We start from the raw sequence: 27,914 nt of genomic DNA on the forward strand, positions 1-27,914 counted from the left end.
TTTACTGCAGAGTCTGTCCAGAGCCCTTTCTTCCTCTTTATCACAAGAAGGGAATGTTCCCTCGTTTGCAAGGGTCCATTAAACTCAAGGCTGTGTCCAGACTCTTTGGCAGAACATCTTGTTTGGAAGCACATTCCACCCGAGCAGAGAGTCCTATTTGCAGGCACATCTCCGCTTCCCTATTATGGCTGCATTAACTTCCTTCAACATTGATGAAGGTAAATATTTTATTGAGACCTTTGTGTTTTTTCAGACCTATTATTGGCCTAAAGGGCTAAACTTGGGCATGTCAGAGCATATATAACTAGGGGCTCTGGGTCACCACTACATGCTAAGAACCTGATCTTTCCTGAGTACTTGGAGCCAGGAAAGAAGCATGAAGTGGCTTGTGCTCCTTGACCTGGTGGCCTTCTGAGATTGCATAGTCATGTAAGTATGGACACTGTAAACCACATCATATTGATTTATGTGATTTTTCTTTTCATCTGATTATTCTATTCATCAGTTTTAGAAGGGAATGGAATATTTCCTTGAAAATCTTAAAGTTCAACCCTACCTTATTGATAAGTATGTTGCTATAGGAACTGTGGGTCCCAAAGGTCCTGGTGTAGATTTGCATAGCTGCACAACTCTTGGGGTCCAGTCATGTCATGACCTATTGAAATTGGAACTCCTTGCAATTTTCAGTGCACAGTCAATGCAGATGAAGGTGTGGTCCTGTGGAATAGCACTTTTCTATCTTTTATTTAGCATGTTTTATTTAGCATGTTCCCTCTCTACTTCAGTGTGTACATGTCTATGTCTTCATCTCTGTATCATTATCATTTATCTCTTCATCTCTTTGGAAGGCTCTGATGTTTTTCTCTCTGTGTTGTTTTCTTTTAATTTTTCATTTGACTCATCCTTCCTTCTTGAGCCTCTACATTTCCCTAACTTGTTCCCTATCTCCTAGATTCTTTTTTCAACTATCTCTTCTTTTTCAACTATCTCTTCTCTTTCAACTTGTAGAAAGATTGGGAGAATTATTTATACACTGTTTTATATCAGACAAGCAGGGTGACCACAGGCAATTCAAAACCTCTTGCATTTCAAATTCCTCCCTTGTAAAAGAGGACAGTAATCCCCCTTCTACCTCCTTGCCTGAGCTTCTATGAGAAGGATACAGTGGGATGGCAACAGCAGTGCTAATGGCTGTCATTGTTGAGACTTCCTATTTATCAGGCACCTTATATCCATCACTTCACTATCCTCAAAATATTCTATTTGGAGGGTTTGAATCATTACATTCCACCATTTTACTGAGGGGACACTGAGACCCCACATGTTCATATGGCCTACCCAACGTTACAGAACATAATCTTTATTCAAACCTATGTCTTTGCATGGAATATGCATAAAATTCTGATAATAAGGTGACTCATAAAAATGATTGGAAAATACGCAGTGCCATTACAATGACAGTTATACCTTAAAACTGACAGCTAATTGTAGCTGTTTCTTTGGTGGTTTTTTGTTTTTTTTTTTTTTTTTTTGGTCAAATGCTCGATGAAAGAATACCTCTAACAAAAGTGAAGACCATGAGAAAAACCTCAGTGAAAAAAACATGCTGAACAATTTCCTGAGGGAACATACTTACAGACTGTTCCATATTTCTTCTCGTGGCTCAAATAGAACTATTCACCCCCTGAGAAACATCACGGATGTGAGTATTTTGGGAGGATGGTGCTCCACAGCACCCCCTGGTGTTCTAGCCTAGCACTGGGGTCTTCCGGAGGTGATGGGTGGGATGTTGGGGCTGGGGATCCAGGAGGTTTCTGCAGGAGGTAGAAACCCCGGGCAACAGAGGTCCCATCCAAAGGAGAAGGCTCTATCTTCCTCAACTCTTGGTCTTGGTGACTGAGCCCAGAAATTACTAGGTAGCAGGTAGACATCCATTTCTGTGTCAAAGATGTGTCATTAGTTTGATGGAGATTATTCCTTCTGAGGAGAAGGCAACGGCGATCCACTTCAGTTTTCTTGCCTTGAAAAACCCAAGGTTGGAGGAGCCTGGTAGGCTGCAGTCCATGGGGTTACTAAGAGTCAGACATGACTGAGCAACTTCACTTTCACTTTTCACTTTCCTGAATTGGAGAAGGAAATGGCAACCCGCTCCAGTGTTCTTGACTGAAGAATCCCTGGGATGGGGGAGCCTGGTGGGCTCCTGTCTATGAGGTTGCACAGAATCGGATATGACTGAAGTGACTTAACAGCAGCAGCAACAGCAGATCCTTCCGAACTAAGGGAGTCACTCAGTTACAGACGAAGAGTGAATCATCTCTGATGAAAAGGTAGAACCAACTGCAAAGCAACTGTGAATCCCCAGGCAGAGGAATTCAGTTTCCACAGATGCAAGAACCACAGTAGTAAAATGTTACTGAACCCATATTCCGTGTAAGGCCATAAGAATCTATCACAGTGCTTACAGTTTTTAGATTAGAAAAGGGCTTATTTTGTTTTCTAGGATGCCCATGCCAGCCTGAGAGATAGGCAAAGAGTAAATACTTGTCAAGTGAAAGGGTCACCTGTGTGGTAATTGGATGTGGTCTGAGTTCTGAGGGAGTGGCTGGGGTTGATCAAGAAGGACCTCCTGGAGAAGAGGATGCTAATGCTGGGTTTGAAGAGACTACAGAGCTTCTCAGATGAAGGCACCATAAGGTGTCCAGCGGTCCTGGAGGCCCAGTGGATATGCCTCTAGGCTTGCCATGAAAGAGGTATCACTTCAAAGCCTGGTGACAAAACAATATCCTGCGTACAATGTAGCACAGGAAAATATATATCAATTGCAGACACCACTGTTATCAAAGGCTGTGAGCTGCACAGTGGTTAGAAAGTGATCTCAAGATATATGTGACACCCAAAGGGAGGCAGCAAGTGCGAATAGAGGGTAGCCAGTTCTGGAAAACCCACTCCCTTCTTCTCCCTGTAGATGCTGTACATGGGTAACATTACCATTGGAACACCCCTTCAGGAATTCCAGGTTGTCCTTGACACAGGCTAATCTGACTTTTGGGTGCCATCCCTCTTTTGCCCCAGTGCAGCCTGTTGGCAATATTGACACCCCCTACCCGGACCATCTTTCACTTACCCTGCTGCCCTGTTTTCCACCCTTAGCACCTGATGACACTCATCTCTTTTGTCCGCAGCTACACAAGTTAGGTCAGTACAGTTCAGTCGCTCAGTTGTGTCAGACTATTTGTAACCCCATGAATTGGAGCACGCCAGGCCTCCCTGTTCACCACCATCTCCCGGAGTTCACTCAGACTCATGCCCATCGAGTCCGTGATCTCACCCAGCCATTTCATCTTCGGTCGTCCACTTCTCCTCCTGCCCCCAATCCCTCTCAGCATCAGAGTCTTTTTAAATGTGTCAACACTTCGCATGAGGTGACCAAAGTACTGGAGTTTCAGCTTTAGCATCACTTCTTCCAAAGAAATCCCAGGGTTGATCTCCTTTACAACGGGCTGGTTGGATCTCCTTGCAGTCCAAGGAACTCTCAAGAGTCTTCTCCAACACCACAGTTCAAAAGCATCAATTCTTCGGCGCTCAGACTTCTTCACAGTTCAACTCTCACATCCATACATGACCACAGGAAAAGCTGTAGCCTTAACTAGACGGACCTTAGTCGGCAAAGTAATGTCTCTGCTTTTGACTATACTATCTAGGTTGGTCATAACTTTTCTTCCAAGGAGTAAGCGTCTTTTAATTTCATGGCTGCAGTCATGATCTGCAGTGATTTTGGAGCCCCCCAAAATAAAGTCTGACACTGTTTCCACGGTTTCCCCATCTATTTCCCATGAAGTGATGGGACCGGATGCCATGATTTCTTTTTCTGAATGTTGAGCTTTAAGCCAACTTTTTCACTCTCCTCTTTCACTTTCATCAAGAGGCTTTTTAGTTCTTCTTCACTTTCTGCCATAAGGGTGGTGTCATCTGCATATCTGAGGTTATTGATATTTCTCCCAGCAGTCTTGATTCCAGCTTGTGTTTCTTCAGTTCCAGAGTTTCTCATGATGAACTCTGCATATAAGTTAAACAGGCAGGGTGACAATGTACAGCCTTGACGCACTCCTTTTCCTATTTGGAACCAGTCTGTTGTTTCATGTCCAGTTATAACTGTTGCTTGCTGACCTGCATACAGATTTCTCAAGAGGCAGGTCAGGTGTTCTGGTATTCCCATCTCTTTCAGAATTTTCCAGTTTCTTGTAATCCACAAAGTCAAAGGTGTTGGCATAGTCAATAAAGCAGAAATACATGTATTTTGGGAACTCTCTTGCTTTTTCCATGGTCCAGCAGATGTTGGCAATTTGATCTCTGGTTCCTCTGCCTTTTCTAAAACCAGGTTTAACATCAGGGAGTTCACGGTTCACATATTGCTGAAGCCTGGCTTGGAGAATTTTGAACATTACTTTACTGGCATGTGAGATAAGTGCAATTGTGCAGTAGTTTGAACAATCTTTTGCATTGCCTTTCTTTGGAATTGAAATGAAAACTGACCTTTCCCAGTCTTCTGGCCACTGCTGAGTTTTCCAAATTTGTTGGCATATTGAGTGCAGCACTTTCACAGCATCATCTTTCAGGATTTGAAACAGCTCAACTGGAATTCCATCACCTCCACTAGCTTTGTTTTTAGTGATGCTTTCTAAGGCCCACTTGACTTCACATTCCAAGATGTCTGGCTCTAGATTAGTGATCACATCATCATGGTTATCTGGGTCATGAAGATATTTTTTGTACAGTTCTTCTGTGTATTCATGCCACCTCTTCTTAATATCTTCTGCTTCTGTTAGGTGCAGATCATTTCTGTCCTTTACGGAGCCCATCTTTTTGTGAAATGTTCCCTTTGTATCTCTAATTTTCTTGAAGACATCTCCAGTCTTTCCCATTCTATTCTTTTCCTCTATTTCTTTTTATTGATTGCTGAAGAAGGCTTTTTTATCTCTTCTTGCTATTCTTTGGAACTCTGCATTCAGATGCTTATATCTTTCCTTTTCTCCTTTGCTTTCACCTCTCTTCTTTTCACAGCTATTTGTAAGGGCTCCCCAGACAGCCATTTTGCTTTTTTGCATTTCTTTCCCCTGAGGATGGTCTTTATCCCTGTCTCCTGTACAATGTCACGAACCTCATTCCATAGTTCATCAGGCACTCTATCTATGAGATCTAGGCCCTTAAATCTATTTGTCACTTCCACTGTATAATCATAAGGGATTTGAGTTAAGTCATACCTGAATGGTCTAGCGGTTTTCCCTACTTTCTTCAATTTCAGTCTGATTTTGGCAATAAGGAGTTCATGATCTGAGCCACAGTCAGCTCCTGGTCTTGTTTTTGTTGACTGTATAGAGCTTCTCCATCTTTGGCTGCAAAGAATGTAAACAATCTGATTTCGGTTTTGACCATCTGGTGATGCCCATGTGTAGAGTCCTCTCTTGTGTTGTTCGAAGAGGGTGTTTGCTATGACCGGTGCATTTTCTTGGCAAAACTCTATTAGTTTTTGCCCTGTTTCTTTCTGCATTCCAAGGCCAAATTTGCCTATTACTCCAGGTGTTTTTTGACTTCCTACTTTTGCATTCCAGTCCCCTATAATGAAAAGGACATCTTTTTTGGGTGTTAGTTCTAAAAGGTCTTGTAGGTCTTTGTAAAACCGTTCAACCTCAGCTTCTTCAGCGTTACTGGTTGGGGCATAGACTTGGATAACTGTGATATTGAATGGTTTGCCTTGGAGACGAACAGTGATCATTCTGTTGTTTTTGAGATTGCATCCAAGTACTGCATTTTGGACTCTTTTGTTGACCATGATGGCTACTCCATTTCTTCTGAGGGATTCCTGCCCACAGTAGTAGATATAATGATCATCTGAGTTAAATTCACCCATTCCAGTCCATTTTAGTTCGCTGATTCCTAGAATGTCAACGTTCACCCTTGCCATTTCTTGTTTGACCTCTTCCAATTTGCCTTGATTCATGGACCTGACATTCCAGGTTCCTATGCAGTATTGCTCTTTACAGCATCGGATCTTTCTTCTATCACTACATCCAACAACATCCACAACTGGGTATTGTTTTTGCTTTGTCTCCTTCCCTTCATTTTTTCTGGAATTATTTCTCCATGACCTCCAGTAGCATATTGGGTACCTAATGACCTGGGGAGTTCCTCTTTTGGTATCCTATCATTTTTCCTTTTCATACTATTATGAAACCCCATACTATTATGGGATTCTCAAGGCAAGAATACTGACGTGGCTTGCCATTCCCTTCTCCAGTGGGGCAATTTAGGTACAGACATTAAAAGTCTTCCACCTTCCGGCCTACCCAAAAGACCTTCAGCATCGCCTATGGATCTGGGAGCATAAAGTGATTTCTTGCTTATGACACTGTTCGGGTAACGTGTAAACAGAAGCTGAGTCAGGACTGGTTATGGAGTGACCCCTGCTTACAAAACAGATGCAGGACCATCTGGCAGGACCCTTCCTTTCCTAACTCCCATAGATATTGGCCATTCTTATCCACAGGATCATATGTCTGGGGAGGCATTGCCCGTGGTGACACATGAGCAAACAGATTAGCTAACCAAGAGAGTGGTTTGAGGTTTGGAGTTGCAGCTCCTCTGCCCATGAGCAGTTCAAGGTTCATTTTGCTAGGAGCGAGAAGAGGGGATAAAAGCACCCACTTTTATATTCACAGACTGTTCCAGGCACTTTCAGGTGATAACTGGTTTAATCTGCAACAAGCCCACACAGCAAATGGTCTGAATAGCTCATGAGACATATGAGGAAACTGAGGTACAGATAGCAAGGGCCTTGCTGAGGTCACACATATTGTATGTGGTGGAGCTGGGCTGGCTTTTCAAGACTGCACTTGCTGTGGGGTTTTTGGGACATGATAAAACTGATGTGGGCACCGTGGGAGTAGTCAAGGGCTTCAAATATTCAGAGTGGGAAACGATGCCAGAGATGTCAGGGGCCTTGATAAATGAGTTCTCACTCTAGGAGACCTTTGAGAGTCTAATAAAACCTATTACCTGCCTCTCCAAAATACTTAAGTAGTTCCCTTCTCTCTCTTTCTTTCATACACATTCACAGAAATACACACATATCCCCAAAAGTGAATTTCCCAGGCAATAATTTCATAGAACCCTGCAAGTAATATTGGGTTTTCAGCTTCTGTCTTCCAGGGCAGATGCAGAATCTACAGTTCCTTACAGAGAATGCAGTCCATTCCTGTCATTACATCATGCCAAAGAGAAGGCTATCTTGCTCTCGACTCATTTTGTCCACAAGGTGGCACCAGTGGGTCCTGGCCTGACTCTTGGTTGACCCACCTGGACAGAAGCCATGAGGCCAATTTGACTCATTCAGGTGGTGTTTTTCAGAGGGGCAGATGTTTTAAAATTCACAACCTCACACAAATGGAACCCAAATTCCCCTCCCACCTTGTTCTAACGTTGAGGTCCACCAAAGACACAGCCCAGCCTAAATTCTTCTTTAAGGATGTAATGGCAATGTACCCCAGCCCAGTTCTAGCACCACTTCATGTATCTGTAAGTGGGACCACTCTTCTCTCCCACAGATTGGGGACCTTGTAAGCACTGACCAGCCATTCAGTCTAAGCCTGGCGGAATCTGGGTTTGAGGGTATACCTTTTGATGGCGTCTTGGGCTTGAACTACCCCAACATATCCTTCACTGGAGCCATCCCCATCTTTAACAACCTGAAGAATCAAGGTGCCATTTCTGAGCCTGTTTTTGCCTTCTCCTTGAGCAAGTAAGTCTGAGATGGACAATCCCTTTCTCCAAATTAGCTGTAAGGTGCTTTCAGTTGCATGAAAATTATAGAACTCTTGATAAAGAAGTATCTTGAAAGATAATCTAAGCCAGGATAACTATGGCCCCAGAGCCCAACCTGGCACCACCACTTGTTTTTATAAATAATGTTTTATTGGAATACATGCCTGCTCCTGGGCTCAAGACTAGTAACTTGGTTAGGGGGGTGAGTGAGGAGGAAGACTAATGGAAGGCAACACAAAACAAGTTGGAGAGAAAAGCAATAGGATTTGCTTATGAATTTGATAAGGAAGGAAGGAGAACGATAGTGAATATCTTTCACTCCTCATTAGCATTCCACTGGGAGCCCAGGACGAGCTACCCAATTTTCAGGAGCCAGTGAAAAATAAAAATGTGGGACACAAAACAAAATGTGGGATCCCATGTTCAAGAAACAGAAGTCATTTTAAGACAGGGAGAAAATTAAAAAAAAGGGAGAGGAGAGGTGTGGTCTCTTCTGAGTGTGGGACCCTTTAACAGTAGAGGTCACAGGCCAGTGGAGCAAACTCTGGGAGACCGGAACCCACATCCTTAGCACTCCCAGCCTTTAATTTTCCTGACAAATTACAAGCTGGACAAGGGGAAAGCAAACACTCTTCAGCACCCTCTCATCTGAAGGTTTCTGAGCACACAGGTAGCAGGAGGTCCTGGGCCTCTTCAGAAGGCATAGTGGGTGGAGCCCAGCTATGTGAATCCGCTTCTAACCTCCTTTGTGCTACTCATTAGCCAGTAACTGACCTCACTCTGGTTCTCAATCACTCCTAGCCTCGATTTCTGCATCTGTAAATGGAGACTTTATTGGGGCTTTGATGGGTAGACAGGCACAAATACAAGCTCTCCAACAGTGCTGTTGTTACTGTCCTCCAAAGATCTCCCCCTCTTTTCTCTCTACAGATGCAGGGGAGGGGCAGTGTGGTGATTTTTGGAGGGATGGACAAGCCTACTACCAGGGAACGCTCAACTGAATACCGTTGATTCAAGTGGGAGACTGGCATGTACACATGGACCGGTAAGCCTCTCCCTCTGAGGGTCAGCCCGAGTGATGCACCACATCCGTACACGGACACAGGCAGACACACACAAATAGATTCTCAGACACATAGTGACACAGACATATACACCACCCACAAGGACACAGACAGACACACAGACACATGGAAACACACAAGCAGACACATATAAACAGAGACACGTACAAACATGCATAGCCAGTCAGAGACACAAGAGCACAATTAGAGTCACATACAAATACATATACAAACAAACACCTAAACACATAGATACGCAAACAACCTGTGGGTTCATAATCCCCAGGCTCTGACCAGAGTACTAAAAGGGTCCAGAGAGGTCTGTGCACCTGGGAGAGGGCTGCACCCACTGCCCTGTGAGGTGTGGAGCATGGTTAGAGGACTCTCCAATGTGCTGAATCGAGGATCAGGGAGGATTATACCAGCCTGATCAGAGTTATAAGATGACCAACTGTCCAGGGCTACCTGGGACCAAGGAAATTCTCAGCACAGATAAATGTCAGTTTAAAGATAGGGAAATTTTTGATCAAATGGGTATAACTGGTCTTCTTAGGGAGCAGCTACCCAGCAGTGGACAGAAGTTGGCTGAGTCTAAAGGCTTAAAAGCAACTAAAAAAAAAAAAAAAAAGACACCCCACGTACCTGGGCATACAGTGGGGCAGGGGCTAGAACAGAGAATCAGGAATGGGGGATCCAGGAGTGACCTGAGGACAAGAGGCATAAATGATAAGATTCTGTGTGAAACCCTCAGACAACAGCTGACCTGTCCTTTGGAGTTCCTGTGGGCTAGTCATGTATTTCCTGGCCAGGGTCTCAGGGTCTGAGCTGGTTGTAGGAGCAGTGCTGGGAGACACCCTCTCCCAGAGGAGCCCCTCTCTCCCTCCATTCTGAGAATCTACTGTTCCTGCGAATCTCCAGCTTCATGCTGTGGCTGACGCATTACTTGTTTCCCACCAGATACAGCTCTCTGGATGTTCCTCATTGATTATTTTCACAGTCTTCATTCTTTCACCAAACAGACAAGCATTGGGCATCCACTGTGTGCCAGAACTTTAGGGAGGCAATGAGAATAAAACTCGCCCTCACATCTAAGAAGGCAGAGGCAAAAAGAAATGACAGACACACACATAGTGAATTGTGAAAGTCACAATTCACTATGTGTGTGTGTCATGAGCATGTACCAAAGACACAATTCACTATGTGTGTGTGTCATTTCTTATGCATCTGCCTTCTTGGATGTGAGGGTGACATGGTGATTGTGACTTGTACATGCTAGACATGAGGGGCACCCCAATTCAGTACTCTTGCCTGGAAAATCCCATGGACGGAGGAGCCTGGTAGGCTGCAGTCCATGGGGTGGCAAAGAGTCAGACACGACTGAGTGACAGCACTTTCACTTTTCACTTTCATGCATTGGACAAAGAAATGGCATCCCACTCCAGTGTTCTTGCCTGGAGAATCCCAGGGATGTGGGAGCTTAGCACACAGAGTCAGACACGACTGAAGTGACTTAACAGCAGCAGCATACATGAGAAAGAGCCTACAGAAAGTGACCAAGACAGGAGACTGATAAACAACGAGGCAAAGACTTCCCTGAAGCAATGATAATTATACTGGAATCTGGAAGATGAGAAGAAATTTGCTAGTCAAAGGGGAGGGGACTCTTTTAGGAAGGAAGACCAGCTTGTGTCAAGATACAAAACATCCTGCAGTATTCAAATACTGCATTCAAGGATGCCAAGGAAGGTGCCATGTGGAGAGCAAAGGAAAAGAGTCAGCACAAAAGATGAAGAGACAAAGCACAAAAGATGAGGAGACAGTTGGGAAGGGGGCAGCTCTGGGGAGACTCAGAGGGGCCTTGATGTCCGCTTTGTCACACTGTCTCTCAGCATCTCCATGAAAAGAAAGGTTATTGCTTCTTCCGGCAGCTGAGAGGCCCTTGTGGACATCACTGATCCTTGGACCAAGAAAACTGGTCAGTAACATCCGAAGTTCATCAGCACCACACCATGGCATTCCGAGGAGAAGGGTCATGCCCCCAGTCACTCCCAGTCTCCACACACAAAAAGGATATCCAGGGCTAACCTCTCTCGCTCTCTCTCTAGCTAAACTATGTGTCATGTTTTGTGGTAAATACCCTGTTCTCTATTATCTTTACTATCAACGGCATCAAATACCCAGTGCTAGCTCAAGCCTACATCCTCAAGGTGAGGGGAGAACCCTGAAGGGTGGTTCTCAAATAGGAACTTCAGACACCCTTGTGCTGCAGCTGTTAGGACGTCGCCCTCTGCAGGGCATGTCGCACTATTGCAGATGTTGCTGAGCCCTGTTGCCGGGCCAGTTCAGTTCAGTTCAGTCGTTCAGTCGTGTCTGACTGTTTGTCACCCCATGAGTCACAGCACACCAGGCCTCCCTGTCCATCACAAAGTCCCAGAGTTCACTCAGACCCATGTCCACAGAGTCAGTGATGCCATCCAGCCATCTCATCCTCTGTCGTCCCCTTCTCGTCCTGCCCCCAATCCCTCCCAGCATCAGAGTCTTTTCCAATGAGTCAACTCTTCACATAGGTGGCCAAAGTACTGGAGTTTCAGCTTTAGCATCATTCCTTCCAAAGAACAACCAGGGCTGATCTCCTTCAGAATGGACTGGTTGGAACTCCTTGCAGCCCAAGGGACTCTCAAGAGTCTTCTCCAACACCACAGTTCAAAAGCATCAATTATTCGTTGCTCAGCCTTCTTCACAGTCCAACTCTCACATCCATACATGACCACAGGAAAAACCATAGCCTCGACTAGATGGACCTTAGTCGGCAAAGTAATGTCTGCTTTTGAATATGCTATCTAGGTTGGTCATAACTTTTCTTCCAAGGAGTAAGCGTCTTTTAATGTCATGGCTGCAATCACCATCTGCAGTGGCTTAGGAGCCCAAAAAAATGAAGTCTGACAGAGCCTGCCGCAAAATGAACCGCTTGAGATTAAAGGGCTGTCTGGGACACTGATCATCCTGAAATAAATGTGGAGACTCCACACCATGTTGGCATGGTGGGAATCACAAGGAGAGGGGAACACTATGGTCCTCAGTCCTCAAAGTGCTTCAATTCAATCTGAACCCTCAGATGCATGAACATGAAAGTCAGCTCCAGTGGTCATGAAATAGGCCATATGAAAAAGAGAATGACTGGGGACACTCCCAGTGTGCTCTCCCACCATAGGGTTTAACAGTCTCCCTTTCCTTCTCACAGTTTTCCTGGTTTGGATGATAAATTACATGGTCACCCTAGTTCTCAGATGTATCTTCCCCTCGCTCTGGCCGTTTGTCCCCTTTGTGAGTTGGGATACCTGACTGCTCTGTGGGGAGCCTGGATGCTGCTGTGAATAAAGGCTGCACAATGACTGCTCAACCCTGGCACAGAGTGGAGGCTTCATGTCAGCTCCTTAGGGGAGTTCAGAGCTGGCTAATGGGCTCAAAGAATACTTTGAGGAAGGAAGGGAATTTCAGGTACTATAAAACTGTAAACTCATGGAGCCATGTGGAGAGTTGCTTGGTTCTGGGCAAAACTGTACTGGATTCCATACAAATGGCACCCCAAGGTGCTCTGCATTGGGGCACTGGGGACTTACTGGGTGTTATGAGGGCCACGGACTGACTGGTGGGGATGGGGAACCAGAGTAAGTTGCCCAATCAAGCCTGGAGTGGCCAAAGAGGGTGAGTGGGCTGAAGGAATCTTCCCAGAGTTCCTGAGTTAAGTCTTCAAGAACGTGTTGTGGGCACTGCTCTATTTAAGATGGATAACCAACAATGAGTTACTTTGTAGCACAGGGAACTCTGCTCAGTTATATGACAACCTGGATGGGAGGGGTATCTTTGGAACCAGTATACCCGGATACATACAGTTGAGGCCCTTTACTGTCCACCTGAAACTCAGAATATTGTTAATTAGTTATACTCCAATACAAAATAGTTTTTAAAATAAAGTTCAGATTGTGGGGATGCAGGGGGAGAATGGCATTGTCTTCAGAGAAAACAGGGAGCAGGAGTCAGCAGAGAGAAACAGGGAGTGAGGAGAACTATGGACACTCTTGTTCTTCTCTAAAAATTTATTGAACTATGGCTGATCTTCAGTGTTGCTTTCAGTTATTCTGCACAGCAATGTGACTCAGTTACACACATTAAAACTATATGTTTGTTTAAGAATGTATATTCTTTTTTATGAGATTTATCACTGGAGATTGAATATAGTTCCTTCTTGCCAGGGTCCAGCCCTGGTGGATCCAGGGAATTCAAAGCAGGGATGTTGTTGGTGAGAAAAGACTTATTTATTTATTAATATAAGATTAGATTAGGAAGAAAAAGCATAGTAGGAAAATTTAGTGGAGAAAAGAGGCTGATTAACTTGGTTTACATGGAAAACCAATAAATTTCCAGACAAGGAACTTGCACCGTCTATGTTGTGCCACAGGCACCCACTTGAATAGCGGAGGGTGACCCGCCTTGGGTTCCCTCTCACATGGGTCTCTGAAGCCCGAGCAAGTAAGTAGACTCAGTGAGCCTCCACATTCCAAGGTATCAGCCTGAAAATGAGAGGGAGGGAGCAAGAGAAAGAATCAACACGGGGGAGGCCAGGCTTGTGCAAATCCCCCTCCAACTTTATTGTTCAAAAAGTGTTTATATACCCTAAATTTTACATAATGGAAGATACAGAGTCATGCAGTGGCAGCAGTCCTGACCCTTTCTGTATATCTTTTTGTATACAAAAGGTCTCAGGTGATTTACATTATCTTCTGGCCAAGAGGCTTGCTAACACTTTTTGGCTCTCTTTCTTAATGAATGTTGATCTCGTTTCCCATGAAGTGTTTTTCTTTAATCTGCATCTCCTTAAAGCACTAAAGTTACATTTTTATAGAACAAAGGCGCAGTGGGTTATAACAAAGAAGGTGCTTAACTCAAAGGTCTAATGTTGCTACTTGTTTTTTCTATATACCAACTATATCAACAAATAAAAGATATGAAAATTTGGCAGCAAGTATTGGCTCAACAAATGAAACCTTTAATCAGTCCTATTCTAATGATTTTGACTCCTTAAGCCCCTACATTCCTAGGATGTTTGAAGCTTCCTGTGCCTCCCTCTGTCAGGAGGCCACAAAGAATCACATGCGCAGCTGTACGAGTCCTGCAGGCAGGCTAGAAAGCCATCAGAGGGGTTTTCGGATTGAAACACTCATATTATGCCCAGGAGATTTATTATCTAAAAGCTCGAAATTAAGTTTTTTCCAGAAAAATGTGGTGGGGGTACAGCCCCCTGTTAATGACAGAAGAGTAGGTGGAAAGCATAACACAGTAAAGCAGGCAGACTCTGGTCTTGGGGGGTGAATGCTCAGGAAATTCCAGGGGGGGAACCCCTGAAGCCTGATCACGTCCTTGCATTTTGTCAGGCTTCCTTCTGCATGACCTTGTCACAGGTGGGATTCCTCAAAGACCAATGGGGACTGGAGAGAAAGTTTAGGAATCCAAATGAAAAGGCCAAACATCTAACAGTTTGTTGGGTAGAATGATGTTTCTGCTTCTCAACACACTGTTTATGATTCACATAGCTTTCCTGCCAAGAGTCAAATGTCTTCTGATTTCATGACTGCAGGCACCATCCACAGTGGTTTTAGAGGCTAAGATGAAGAAATCTGTCACTACTTCCACATTTTCTCCTTCTGTTTGCCATGAAGGATGGGGCTGGGTCATGTGAACTTGTTTTTTTTTTTTTGTTTGTTTGTTTTTTTTAATATTTAACTTTAAGCTGGCCGAAAGTGTCCAAATGTTAATAGGCAACATCTAATTTCTCACAGTGAATGACTGCTAGGGCACCAACTCACCATTCTGAGCACTGAGAAAGGAAAATATTCATCAGTATTTATGCTATTTTTGTTTATATTAAGCATATGTTATATAACTACATACAGTTCCAGGAAAACCAGCTAGACTGTCCCTTCTGGGGGTGATGAGAGAGTGACGGGGAGCAGCTATAATAGAGGTGAAGCCTCACTCACTGGCCTGCAGCTCACCTCCTGCTGTGGAGGTCTGGACCTAATAGACCAAGGACTGGTACTGGTCCTGACCCACTGTGCTGGAATTGTGGACTCCTGCTCTAAAACCAATAGTGGGACATTCTGTAAGACAAACCAGCCTGCTTCTTCTCCGTTTCTGAACAAATAAAAGGCATTAAAATTAGGAGAGGGGCACTTATTTAGTCCTAAAGAAGAACAACCAAGTGCAACATAGGACCACATTCTTTCAATAAAATGTGAGAAGACATCTGCTTTTTTGAGAATCAGGGAAATTTGCACATGGACTGGATGATAAATGTTCCTTTTATTGGGAACAAAAGAGCATTTTTTCATGTCCTATCATTCTACCACAAATACTCATTATGTGCATTTTGTGAAATGTTCATCTTGTCCCTAAAATGCTTCAGGAAAAATGAAAAAGGGGTAAAAGAGAGAACGAAATGACGGTCTCTCTTGATTTAAAAACAAAGAGCTCTTATGCTATGCATAGCTGCTATGGATTGAATTCTGTCCATCCTTGACTCCCAATGTGATGATATTAGGAAGTAGGGCCTTTGAGAGGTACCCAGGTTGACATGGGGTTTTGATGGTGGTCCCTCATGATGGGACTAGCCTATCCCTCTTTTTTCTCTAATTCTCCCTCTTCCTCCTTCCTTAAACCACTACATGTGAGAAGACAGCAAGAAGAGAAAGACTGATGCAAGTCAAGAATATCTTCACAGGGAGCTCAATTGGCCATCACCTTGATGTTGCATAATCTCCAGTCTATGAAGACCCGTGGTACTAAGAGGTTAGTTTTGTAGTTATTGATGCCAAATGATGAAATATATGGTTCATGACACACTTCTTTCCTATATTTGATATACTTGAAATTGTTTTTCAGTAAGAAGTTTGTAGAAAGTCCATTTTTAAGTTTTTGTCTTAGTGATACCCTGAGGAGCCCAAGATAGCAGATTCAGGCAGGTCCCCAATGAACGAGTGGTTGGAGGACAACATGCTCCTTACTCCAACTCATCTCTTGTCATCTGAAAACTGTCCCCCACACCTGACACCCTTAACCTCCCACCCCCATCCACCCACCATCTGCATCTCCATTTATCTGCTAAGCTGAGTCATCTAGCTGGAGATGTTGATAATTCAGAACAGGGTCTAGAAGCAGAAGGAATGCAGACATTTTTAGAAAGAGTGAACGGGACAGACCCGTCTTGGTTTTCCCTTCTTTAGTGCCATCTGCAGGTGAGGGATTGGGCCTGGGTAGGGAAAGATCCACAAGTGGGACTGCATAGAGATCTGCAAGTGAAAGGAGGAGGAATTCAGAACCCAGAAACCAGGAGGTGGGCAGCTTGCACAGGACCCAGGAGGGAAGGCAGAAGCACTGGGAAAAGAATAGTTCCTACCTGAGGGCCAGAACTACCTGAGTCTTCCATTTAAACTTGGAGATCATGTCCTTCCTGCTGCAATTCCTGCTCCAGATGTCTAGGGGAAGAGCTGTACTCACTGCTAATGAGTCACAGGGAGAGGGACAGCCTCCCCCAGAGGCCGTTTGATTCCACTCTACTTGTGGGTATTATCCCAAGCCAGAGAGCAAAAGGAAGGTCATCCAAAAAATGACCTACTTTCAATGGTATATACAAAATTTGGCTTAGAGTTCTGGCATATCTAGTTCCCAGAGTATTTTAGGAGAGATGATTCATCAGCCTAAGTTGGGTTTCTGCTGAGGAATCTACAAGCTTCCCCATTGGTAACTTTTGACTTATAACTACCTGATCTCATCCTACAGAGCCCAAATAATGGTAAGCTCCAGTGGGCAAGGCCTCTAAGGTCCTCGGTGTCACAGCAGCTGTTTGCCAAGTGGTCTACCACCTCCTGTCCTGAGCCCAGGACCCATGAACATCACCAGACAGATACATCCCCCTGCCCATCAGAGGAAACCTCAGCATCCTCAGCAACAGGCACCTGTGATCCACTTGTCCATTGATTGGCATTGAGCCTCCGTCTGGAACAAGTCTTCTGGAGCAAGTCCAGTCTCCCTTATCCAAGAGATGGGAAACTGACCCTGGGGTGTATGACTCACCTTAGCTGCAGGTAAGTTAGTGAAGACTTGGGACCCAGAAACTCCAGTTCCCAGGCTAGCAGACTTTCAGGAAGGGAATGATGTGAGAAAGCTCAATTGCATCCACTGCTGGGTAACTCTCAGATGTCTGCAAGCACCAGAGTGGAACTTTATTTTTTTTTTCCCCATTGCCCCTCAAGTCTGGTTCCGATTTTATCAGAGACCTGCCTCCATGTAGCAACAGAAAAGCAATATTCAGGGCTGTTTCTTCCAAGTTCTGGGCACCGTTGGAGAGCCGCAGCTGTAGTGACCCTAGGAGGAAGTCATGCCGGTGGTGACTGACTCACTCCCAACTCAGATCTCCAGAGCTCCCGCTCATCCTTCACACAAGACATACCCTTGGCTGACTGGGGACCATGAACCTATATTCACAGCAAGAAACATTCTCTTCTCAGCCTCCTGGCAGCTTAGATATGTGCCTTATGTTTCCTCAGGGAATCACTGGCTGAACGAGTTCGGGTTTGACACTAGCCTGGATGCAGAGGATGTGTTCCCTCTTTGATGCTCCAAATAGTCCTCGGAAATTCAAAGCCCTTGAGAGAATGACAATCACCCTTATATTTGTAGGGACTTTGCTTTATGAATCTGGTTGGAGAAAAAGGACAGAAACACAGAACAAGGCTGGAAATCTCTGGGTCCCAGCTAACTGTGAGTTGAGTTCCAGCCACCAGGCTTCACAGTCAGGTGCTAATGTAATTCAAAAGCAACCTGTGACGAAGCAAAAGAGGAAAGAGTTTTTGGTCAGAGACCCGTGTGGTCAAGGGGTCATGGGAGTCCCACAGGGCAAGATGAAACAAGAGTGATCACTTATTTCTTTGCTCTATCAGTTCCTTGGTGTTTCTACTCCTGAGAACAAGTATATGGAGATAGTCAGAGGCATTGGTGGTGCCCCGGCACCTGATGCTCCTGGTGATACTCAGTTTGTGTACACATCCCTGAGTCCAGACCATATTCAGCCTCATGATAGCCCAGGTTCTCCCTTCTTGGGAAGGCTGACATGCCTCATTGCTTCTAAGTCACAACTGAAACATGGGATGACGTATGGTGGTTGATCTCTAGGCCAAGTTCCAAACACGGAAGGAAAGGTTTGCAGTGAAAGGGGTACTTCCCACATCTAGAATGTTTTTCCCCCAGCTTTTTGTATGGCCGAGTCCTTCTCAACATTTACCAACATCTCAAATCAGTCTCTCTCAGGCTTGCTTTCCCTGGCCACTTCACTCTCACAAGCACAGACCCTGATCCAAAAGTTGCCTAGACACATCCTTCCATCAAAACAATAATAATTACCAAACTGGAAAGGTGGGAAAGGGATAAACTGAGATTTTGAGATTAATATATGTATATGACTTTATTTAATCGATAATCAACAAAGACCTACTGTACAGCACAGGAATTCCACTCAATAGTCTGTAATATCCTGTATAGGAAAAGAATCTAAGAAACAATGGGTACATGTGTATGTATAAGGAAATTAATTTCCCATGCAAGTAACATTAATACAATTCTGTAAATCAACTACATTCCTATATAAATTCAAACTTAAATTTTTATTTGAAAAAATGCTTACATTACTCTGTAATTTCATTGCACTAGCTTTTCAATCCTGTGCTTCTCTTGATGTAGATCACAGGTTCTAGGTCACTCAGATCCAGTAGTCATGGCCCACCAGCTTAGTTGCCCTGAGGCATTTGCAGTCTTCCCAAACCAGGTCTTAAGCACTGGATCAAAAGGCAAAACACCCTGAAAGGAATTTGAGACATTTACGTGTTTTTGTTTCCTACTTTTACATGAAGCTTGGCACCATGGCTTATTTATGAAGAGACTGAGAGAGGATTGTCCCTCTCTCAGTTCTTGCAAACTCCTGAGATTAGGACTGATTGAGGTTCCCCTTCCAAGGGTTCCTACAAGATCTTGAAGCTCTTCTGCCATGTGGCTTTTTTCTTGCTTCAATTTCGGAATCCCACACTAGACCGCAGCTTCCAGAGGGCACGGTTGTCACTTGACTCGCTTGTAAGTATACATAAGTAGATATTGTCTCATTCAGACCCTAATGTCAACACAAGGCTAACACAAAGATCAGATATTTTATTTTGAGTGTTAGGTTACAGGTTCAACGACTGTAATCAAAACCTAAATAACATTGTCTTAAATACAATACAATTTCAATTCTCTTTCATATAATGTTAGTGCAGGTCTCACCACAGAGATGAGGGCCCACTTCTTTCTTGTCACATCTTCCACCTGTGCTACTTACCTCTGATCTAACATGGCTGCTCTAGCGCCTGTCATTACATCTGCAATTCAGCTAGTGGGACATAAAATAATACTTCCATCTGGAATGAGATATCACCTCTACTCAAATTTCACAGGCTGAAGTATCTTCCATGTTCATGGCAAACCTGGGGGTGGTGGGCACAGAGAAGGGCAGGTGAATGTGGTCTTACTTCAGAACATTCATGATAAGTAACAAGGGCCACCACCCTTCATTCATGCCCCTGTATTCATTCTTATTTTGTTCTCCCCACACAGCTCTCAGTCTGTTTTGGCCTACAGATATGGATATGGATGAGGTTATAAGAGAGGACATGGTTCAGGCTGTAAAATATGGAGAAAACAAATAAGAAAGAAGAAAGTATAAAAATTCAAAATCTAAAGGAAAGCATGTTTATAATCATAATTTTGAAATTATAGAATTTAGATATAATGGTTGATGAATCAATTCATAAAATAACAAATTACAGAAGTGTGAAACATAAATATATTTACTAAACCCAACAAAAAAATAAAGCTATATCATATGAAACACATAGTAATATCAGGATTAAGTTTGGATACACCTTGCAAAATACTAAAACAACTATATCTTTAGTAAGATAAATTTGATTTTCCTCTCCCACTGAAACAAACCTGGATGTGGGCCAGGCAGAGCTTGGCTGGTATCCATCTCCAAGGTTACATGATTGTCCAATACAACTGCAAGACTTCCAGCCATCACAACTAAAATACAGAAAACAGTTTGGAAGAAAGTAGGGAAGGTAAGAGTCCCATCTCTCAGCTAAATAGGCTCCTTGAAAGCAGTTTTCCAAGAAATCCCTCTTACATATCTGCTTGCATGTCAGTCACCAGTCATGACTAAGAGCACAGGTGTGCAGGAAATGCAGTCCTGTGGCAATGGCACTCCACTCCAGCATGCTTGCCTGGAAAATCCCATGGACGGAGGAGCCTGGTGGGCTTTAGTCCATGGGGTCGCTAAGAGTTGAACACGACTGAGTGACTTCAATTTACTTTTCACTTTCATGCATTGGAGAAGGAAATGGCAATCAACTCCATTGTTCTTGCCTGGAGAATCCCAGGGACGGGGGAGCCTAATGGGCTGCATTCTATGGGCTCACACAGAGTCGGACATGACTGAAGTGACTTAGCAGCAGCAGCAGCAGCTCCTGGGCTTATGGCTATATAACAAACTATTTTCAGTTTTGAAAGAGAAGCAGAGAATAGATAATTTTGTGCAGCACCTGCCTTAAAGAACAAACCTTTTCTGAACGGATTAGGCTGAATGGATGGGTACAGTGTGGAAGGAAAAGCAATTAGAAACAGCTAGATGAACCTGAACTGTGCTCAAGGAAAAAGAGGCAGACTGGTCAGTAGAGATCTTCTAAGGACTCAAGTGAGGATTATACTTACCATATGACACAATTTGGTTTGAAAAATGCCTTTCCAACTCAGGTCCCAAATCTCTCTCAATTCTTCAGCTTCTAAATACCTTGTCTCTATTATCTCACATTCTGACCTACCTTTCTCACCTTCCTATTTCTGTTCACATCACTTCTCCATCTAGTCCATCAGCATTGCAAGACCCCGTACTGAGGAGTTAGCAGTACTTTCTAGAAGTGGGTACAAACACAATGACTGTTTCTACTTTAGTATTTGTTTGTCCTTATCAAGGTCTTTTGAAGGACTGAGATGGTTAAAATCATGGAGAAATCACATTTAAGGCCTTTTAAAAAACATTTCTTGTTACAATGGTCTGTTGGTGGTGATGTAGTCTTGTAGTTGTTGTGTGTCTGAGAAAGTATTTTATCTTGCTTTTGATATGTATTTTTCTTGGGGAAAGAATTCTGAGTCAATTACGTTTCTCTCAGCATTTGAGATGTGGTGCCAGGGTCCTCTGGCTAACATTGTTTCATTTATCTAATTTTCTGTCATCCCTATTTTTTGTTCTACTGTGTCTGTTTTTCCTTCTGGTTACATTTATTTTGTTGATTATCTTAAAACATGAATTATGATGTGCCTTCGTATAGTTGTCATATTTCTTGTCCTTGAATTATTTGAGCTTCTGTGTAAACGGTTTTAAAGCTTTCATCATTCCTGCAAATTTTTCAGCCAGTAATCATGAAGTTCTTTGCTCTATTCTCCTGTCTGTCATTTCCTGTGGGATTATATTTAAATATATTTTAGCACTCTTAAAGTTACTTCAAAGCTCTCTGATGCACAATTAATTTTTCCCACAGTCTTTGCATTTCTATTTTACATGTCTCTATTTAACATACTCAATATTCTTCAGCTTCATGAATTTAAGGATTATTTATGTAGTAAGCATTTTAATGTCCTTCCCTGCTAACTATGTAGTATATAATTTACTTGTGTTTTTACTAATAGATTTTTTCCTCATTATGGAAATTTTCTTGCTTCTTTACACATATGGATTGTTTTCTTTTAAATTTATTTATTTATCCTAATCAGAGGATAATTACCTTATAATATTGAAATGAAACTAGGACAAATACTTTCACAAGTTATATGCAAATTTTAAATTGGATTGTGGATGTGGTCACTTTACCTTTGGATGCGGGATATTGTTTTTAATTTTTATAAATTATTCCTTTCACTGTTTGCAAACACTGTTAATTTCTTGGAAACAATTGCATTTTTTGAAGGATTGCTGTAAAGCTTTTCAAGCCGAGATGAAACCAGCCTTTAGACTAGGTTTACTATTCTCCACTAGCAAGGCAATATTGTCTTTAGGGTCCTATTGATCTGAAGGGAATTATGAGAAATTTCACGGGCAGTCCTAAGATGGCAGAGGAATAGGAAAGGGAAACCACCTTGTCCCCAACAAATTCATCAAAAGAACATTTGAACGCTGAGTAAATTCCACAAAAAAACTTCTGAATGCAGGCAGAGTACATCAGGCACTCAGAAAAGCAGCCCATTGTCTTCAAAAGGAGGTAGGACAAAATGTAAAAGAAAAAGAGAGGCAAAAGAGGTAGGGACGGAGATCCGCCCTGGCAAGGGAGTCTTTAAAAAGCGAGAAGTTTCCAAACATCAGGAAACACTCTCACTGGTGAGTCTGTGGCAAGCCTTGAAACCTCAGAGGGCAAAATAAGTGGGTGGAAAAATAAATAATTAATTTAAACCCGCAGATTACATGCCTAACGGTAACTCCCAGTGGAGAAGCAGCCCAGATGCTTGCATTCGCCACTAGCAAACGGGGGCTGGGCAGGGAGATGTGGGCTGCATTGCTTAGAGTAAGGACTGGGCCTGAATGCCCTGAGGGCAATCCGAGGGAACTAACTTGACATAGCAAACCAGACCCTGGGATAGGTATCCTGGTGAAAGCATTAAACTAAGACACCACCAGGCCTGCTCACAGAACAAAAGACTGAGCAGAGCTAGGCAGCTGTGGAACGGCCCATCCCTTGCAGGAGACAGAGGAGCGAGGGCAGCCAAATCCAGAAGGGGGCAATCGTGGTCCTAGGGAGGCATCATCTACCAAACTGCAAGCAGGCTTCATTGCTAACCAAGATTTCTTGCGATTCTGAACCTGTCAACATCTGCCTGAGAAAGTGTGCCAGTTTTACACCCAGAAAATCGAGTGGCAGGGATGCGACAGACAATAAGTCGCAGTGACAGTGCTCATCAAACACCTGGTCGCATGAGCAGCTCAGACTTGGGAAAGGCACAAAACGCAGGTCCAACCGAGTCTGTGCCTTTGAGGAGTACCCAAGTACGCGAGCCTGAGCAGCTTAGACCTGGGAAGTGCATGCAACACAGAGCCCACCTCAGACAGTTCCTGGCAGAGCAACCTAGAGCCTGAGCAGTGTAGACAGCGAAAGTATACACGCCGTGAGTAGGGGCAAACCCAGTGTTGTCAAATTACTGTGAGCACATGCCAGTATTATCTGTTTGCAGTGTCCTTCCCTCCCCACAGCATGACTGAAGAAGTGAGCATAAAAAATTGTCCACCACCACCCCCTTGGTCAGGGCAGAAATTAGACACTGAAGAGACCAGCAAACAGAAGAAGCTACAACAGAGGGAACCGCCCTGTAAGTGACAGGTGCAATAGATTAAAACCCTTCAGTTAGCACCAACTACATAAGAAGGGGCCTATAGATTTTTATAAGTATAAAGGGGATCAAGGAACTATCTGAAAGTGAACTAACACCACACTGTCCACAACAACACCAGAGAAAGTCCTAGATATATTTTTACTATTTTCATTCTTTAAATTTATTTTTTTTTATTTTTAAGTACACTACTACTCCATTAATTTTAATTTTTATAACCTAATATTACTTAAAAAAAAGACCCTATCTATTTCTCAAAGTCATTTTGTGAATTTGTTTTTTTCTTTAATATTGTATTTTAGAGACTCTGACATCTACTCTAAATTTTTAATTTTTGCTTTTTGTATTTGTTCACAATTTTGTACCTTTAAGAACCCAATCTTCAGTAACCGTTTTTACTTGGGAGCGAGATCACTGGCCTGATTGTTCTCTCTGCCTTTGAATCTCCTTTTTCTCCACCAGGTCACCTCTATCTTCTCCCTCCCCCTTCTCTTATCTACTCAAGTCTGTGAATCTCTTTGTATGTTCTGGTCTGTGGGAAACACTTAGAAAACTGATTATTAGCTGAATCTGTCTCTCTAATTTTGATTTCTCCCTTTATCCCCCTGGCCACCTCTGTCTCCTTCCTCCCTCTTCTCTTCTCTGTGTAATTCTGTGAACAACTCTGAGGGATCCAGACTGAGGTGATCACATAGGAAGTGATTACTGGTTAGTTTGCTCTCTCCCCTTTTGAATCCCCCTTTTCTACTCTTGGTCACCTCTATTTCCACTCTCCTTCTTCTCTTCTCTGTGTAACTCTGCAAACAACTCTGAGGGATCCAGACTGTGGAGAGCACATACGAAGTGATTACTGGCTAGTTTGCTCTCGCCTCTTTTGATTCCCCCTCTTCTCCTCCTGGTCAACTCTATCTCCATCCTCCCACTTCTCTTCTCCGTGTAACTCTGTGAACCTCTCTGGGTGTCCCTCACTGTGGAGAAACTTTTTACCTTTAACCAAGATATTTTGTCATTGGTGTTGTATAGATGGAGAAGTCTTGAGGCTATTGTAAGAATAAGACTGAAAACCAGAAGCAGGAGGCTTAAGTGCAATTCCTGAAAACATCAGAGAACTCCAGACTCCAGGGAACGTTAAACGGTAGGAGCTCATCAAATGCTTCCATACCTACACAGAAATCAAACACCACCCAAGGGCCAACAAGTTCCAGAGCATGACATACCACACAAATTCTCCAGCAACACAGGAACATAACCCTGATCTTCAAAATACAGGCTCCCCAAAGTCACTCCAAACTCATTGACATTTCATAACTCATTACTGGACACTTTATTGCACTTCACAGAGAAGAAATCCAGCTCCACCTGCCAGAACGCCGACATAAGCTTCCCTTACCAGGAAACATTGACAAGCCACCCGTCCAAACCCAACCATAGTGAAGAAACTCCACAATAAAGAGAACCTCACAAACTGACAGAATACAGAAAGGTGACCCCAAACACAGCAATATAAAGAAGATGAAGAGGCAGAGAAATACTCAGCAGGTAAAGGAACAGGATAACAGTCAAGAAAACCAAACAAAAGAGAAAGAGATAGGGAATCTACCTGATAAAGAATTTGAACAATGATAGTGAATATGATCCAAAATCTTGGAAAAAAGGAATTACAGGTAAATAGCCTGGAGACAAGAATTGAGAAGATGCAAGAAAGGTTTAACAAGGACATAGAAGACATAAAAAACGGTCAATATATAATAAATAATGCAATAAATGTGATCAAAACACTGGAGAGAAGCAAGAGTAGAATAACAGAGGCGGAAGATAGGATAAGTGAGGTAGAAGATAGAATGGTAGAAATCAATGAAACAGAGAGGAAAAAAGGAAAACAAATTAAAAAAAAATGAGGACAATCTCAGAGACCACTGGGACAATGTTAAATACCCCAATATTTGAATCAGAGGAATCACAGAAGAAGAAGACAAAAAGCAAGGCCATGAGAAAATACTTGAGATAATAATTGTAAACTTTCATAAATATGGGAAGGAAATAATCAACCAAGTCCAAGAAATCCAGAGAGTCCTAAAAAGGAGAAACCCAAGGAGAAACACCCCAAGACACATATTAACCAAATTAACAAAGATCAAACACAAAGAACAAATATTAAAAGCAGCGAGGGAAAAACAACAAATAGCACACAAGAGGATTCCCATAAACATAACAGCTGATGTTTGAATAGAAACTCTTCAGGCCAGAAGGGAATGGCAAGATATACATAAAGTGATGAAAGAAAGAAAAAAAAAAAAAAACTACAGCCCAGATTACTGTACCCAGCAAGTATCTCATTCAAATACAAAGGAGAAATACAAAGCTTTAGAGACAAGCACGAGCTGAGATAATTCTACACCATCAAACCAGCTCTCCAACAAATGCTAAAGGATATTTTCTAAACGGGAAACACAGAATGGGTGTAGAAACTCGAACACAAAACAAGAAAGTAAATGACAACAGGATCATACTTATCAATAATTACCTTAAATGTAAATGGATTGAATGCCCCAGACAAAAGACAAAGACTGGCTGAATGGATACAAAAACAAGACCCCTATATATGTTGTCTACAGGAGAACCACCTCAAAACAAGGGATACATTCAGACTGAAATTGAAGGGCTGGAAAAAGATATTCCATGCAAATAGAGACCAAAACAAAGCAGGAGTAGCAACACTCATATCAGATAAAATAGACTTTAAAACAAAAGTTTTAAAAGAGACAAAGAAGGACACTACATAATGATCAAATTATCAGTCCAAGAAGAAGACATAAGCATTATGAGTATAAATGCACTCAACATTGGAGCACCACAATATGTACAACAAATGCTAACAAATATGAAAGGGGAAATTAACAATAAGACAATAATAGTGGGAGATTTAATACCCCACTCACACCTGAAATTTGAGAGGTTTCATGAAGACCTACAAGACCTTTTACAACTAACACCCAAAGACGATGTCCTTTTCATTATAGGGGACTGAAATGCAAAAGTAGGACGTTAAGAAACACCTGGAGTAACAGGCAAGTTTGGCCTTGGAATGCAGAATGAAGCAGGGCAAAGATGAATAGAGTTTTGCCAAGAAAATCCAGAGGTCATGGCAAACAACCTCTTCCAACAACACAAGAGAAGACTCTACACATGGACATCACCAGATAGTCAACACCAAAATCAGATTGATTATATTCAATGCAGCCATAGACGGAGAAGCTCTATACAATCAACAAAAACAAGACCAGGAGCTGACTGTGGCTCAGATCATGAACTCCTTATTGCCAAATTCAGACTTAAATTGAAGAAAGTAGGGAAAACCGCTAGACCATTCAGGTATGACCTAAATCAAATCCCTTATCATTATACAGTGGAAATGAGAAATAGATTTAAAGGCCTAGATCTGATAGATAAAATGCCTTATGAACTATGGACAGAGGTTCGTGACATTGTACAGGAGACAGGGATCAAGACCATCCCCATAGAAAAGAAATGCAAAAAAGCAAAATGGCTGTCTGGGGAGGCCTTTCAAATAGCTGTGAAAAGAAGAGAGGCGAAAAGCAAAAGAGAAAAGGAAAGATATAAGCATCTGAATGCCGAGTTACAGAGAATAGCAAGAAGAGATAAGAAAGCCTTCTTCAGTGATCAATGCAAGGAAATAGAGGAAAAGAACAGAATGGGAAAGAATAGAGATCTCTTCAAGAAAATTAGAGATACCAAGGGAACAAGTCATGCAAAGATGGGCTCGATAAAGGACAGAAATGGTAAGGACCTAACAGAAGCAGAAGATATTAAGAAGAGGTGGCAAGAATACAGAGAATAACAGTACAAAAAAGATTTTCATGACCCAGATAATCATGATGATGTGATCACTAATCTAGAGCCAGACACCTTGGAATGTGAAGTCAAGTGGGCCTTAGAAAGCATCACAACGAACAAAGCTAGTGGAGGTGATGGAATTCCAGTTGAGCTGTTTCAAATCCAGAAAGATGATGCTGTGAAAGTGCTGCACAAAATATGCCAGGAAATTTGGAAAACTCAGCAGTGGCCACAGGACTGGAAAAGGTCAGTTTTCATTCCAATCTCAGAGAAAGGCAAGGCCAAAGAATGCTCAAACTATCACACAATTGCACTCATCTCACATGCTAGTTAAGTAATGTTCAAAATCCTCCAAGCCAGGTTTCAGCAATACATGAACCATGAACTCCCTGATGTTCAAGCTGGTTTTAGAAAAGGCAGAGGAACCAGATCAAATTGCCAACATCCGCTGGATCATGGTAAAGCAGGAGAGTTCCAGGAAAAAATATATTTTTCTGCGTTATAGACTAAGCCAAAGCCTTTGACTGTGTGGATAACAATAACCTGTGCAAAACTCTGAGAGAGATGGGAATATCATACCACCTGACCTGGCTCTAGAGAAATCTGTATGCAGGCGAGGAAGCAACAGTTAGAACTGGGCATGGAACAACAGACTGGTTC

The 27,914-nt window shown here is 42.8% G+C and overlaps 1 pseudogene; it reads left to right on the top strand.

Moving 5' to 3' along the window:
- Nucleotides 377-27,914, top strand: part of LOC108634203 — a 50,145-nt pseudogene continuing 22,607 nt past the window's right edge.

Source organism: Capra hircus, chromosome 29 (genome assembly GCF_001704415.2).
Source record: "Capra hircus breed San Clemente chromosome 29, ASM170441v1, whole genome shotgun sequence".
Lineage (NCBI taxonomy): Eukaryota > Metazoa > Chordata > Mammalia > Artiodactyla > Bovidae > Capra > Capra hircus.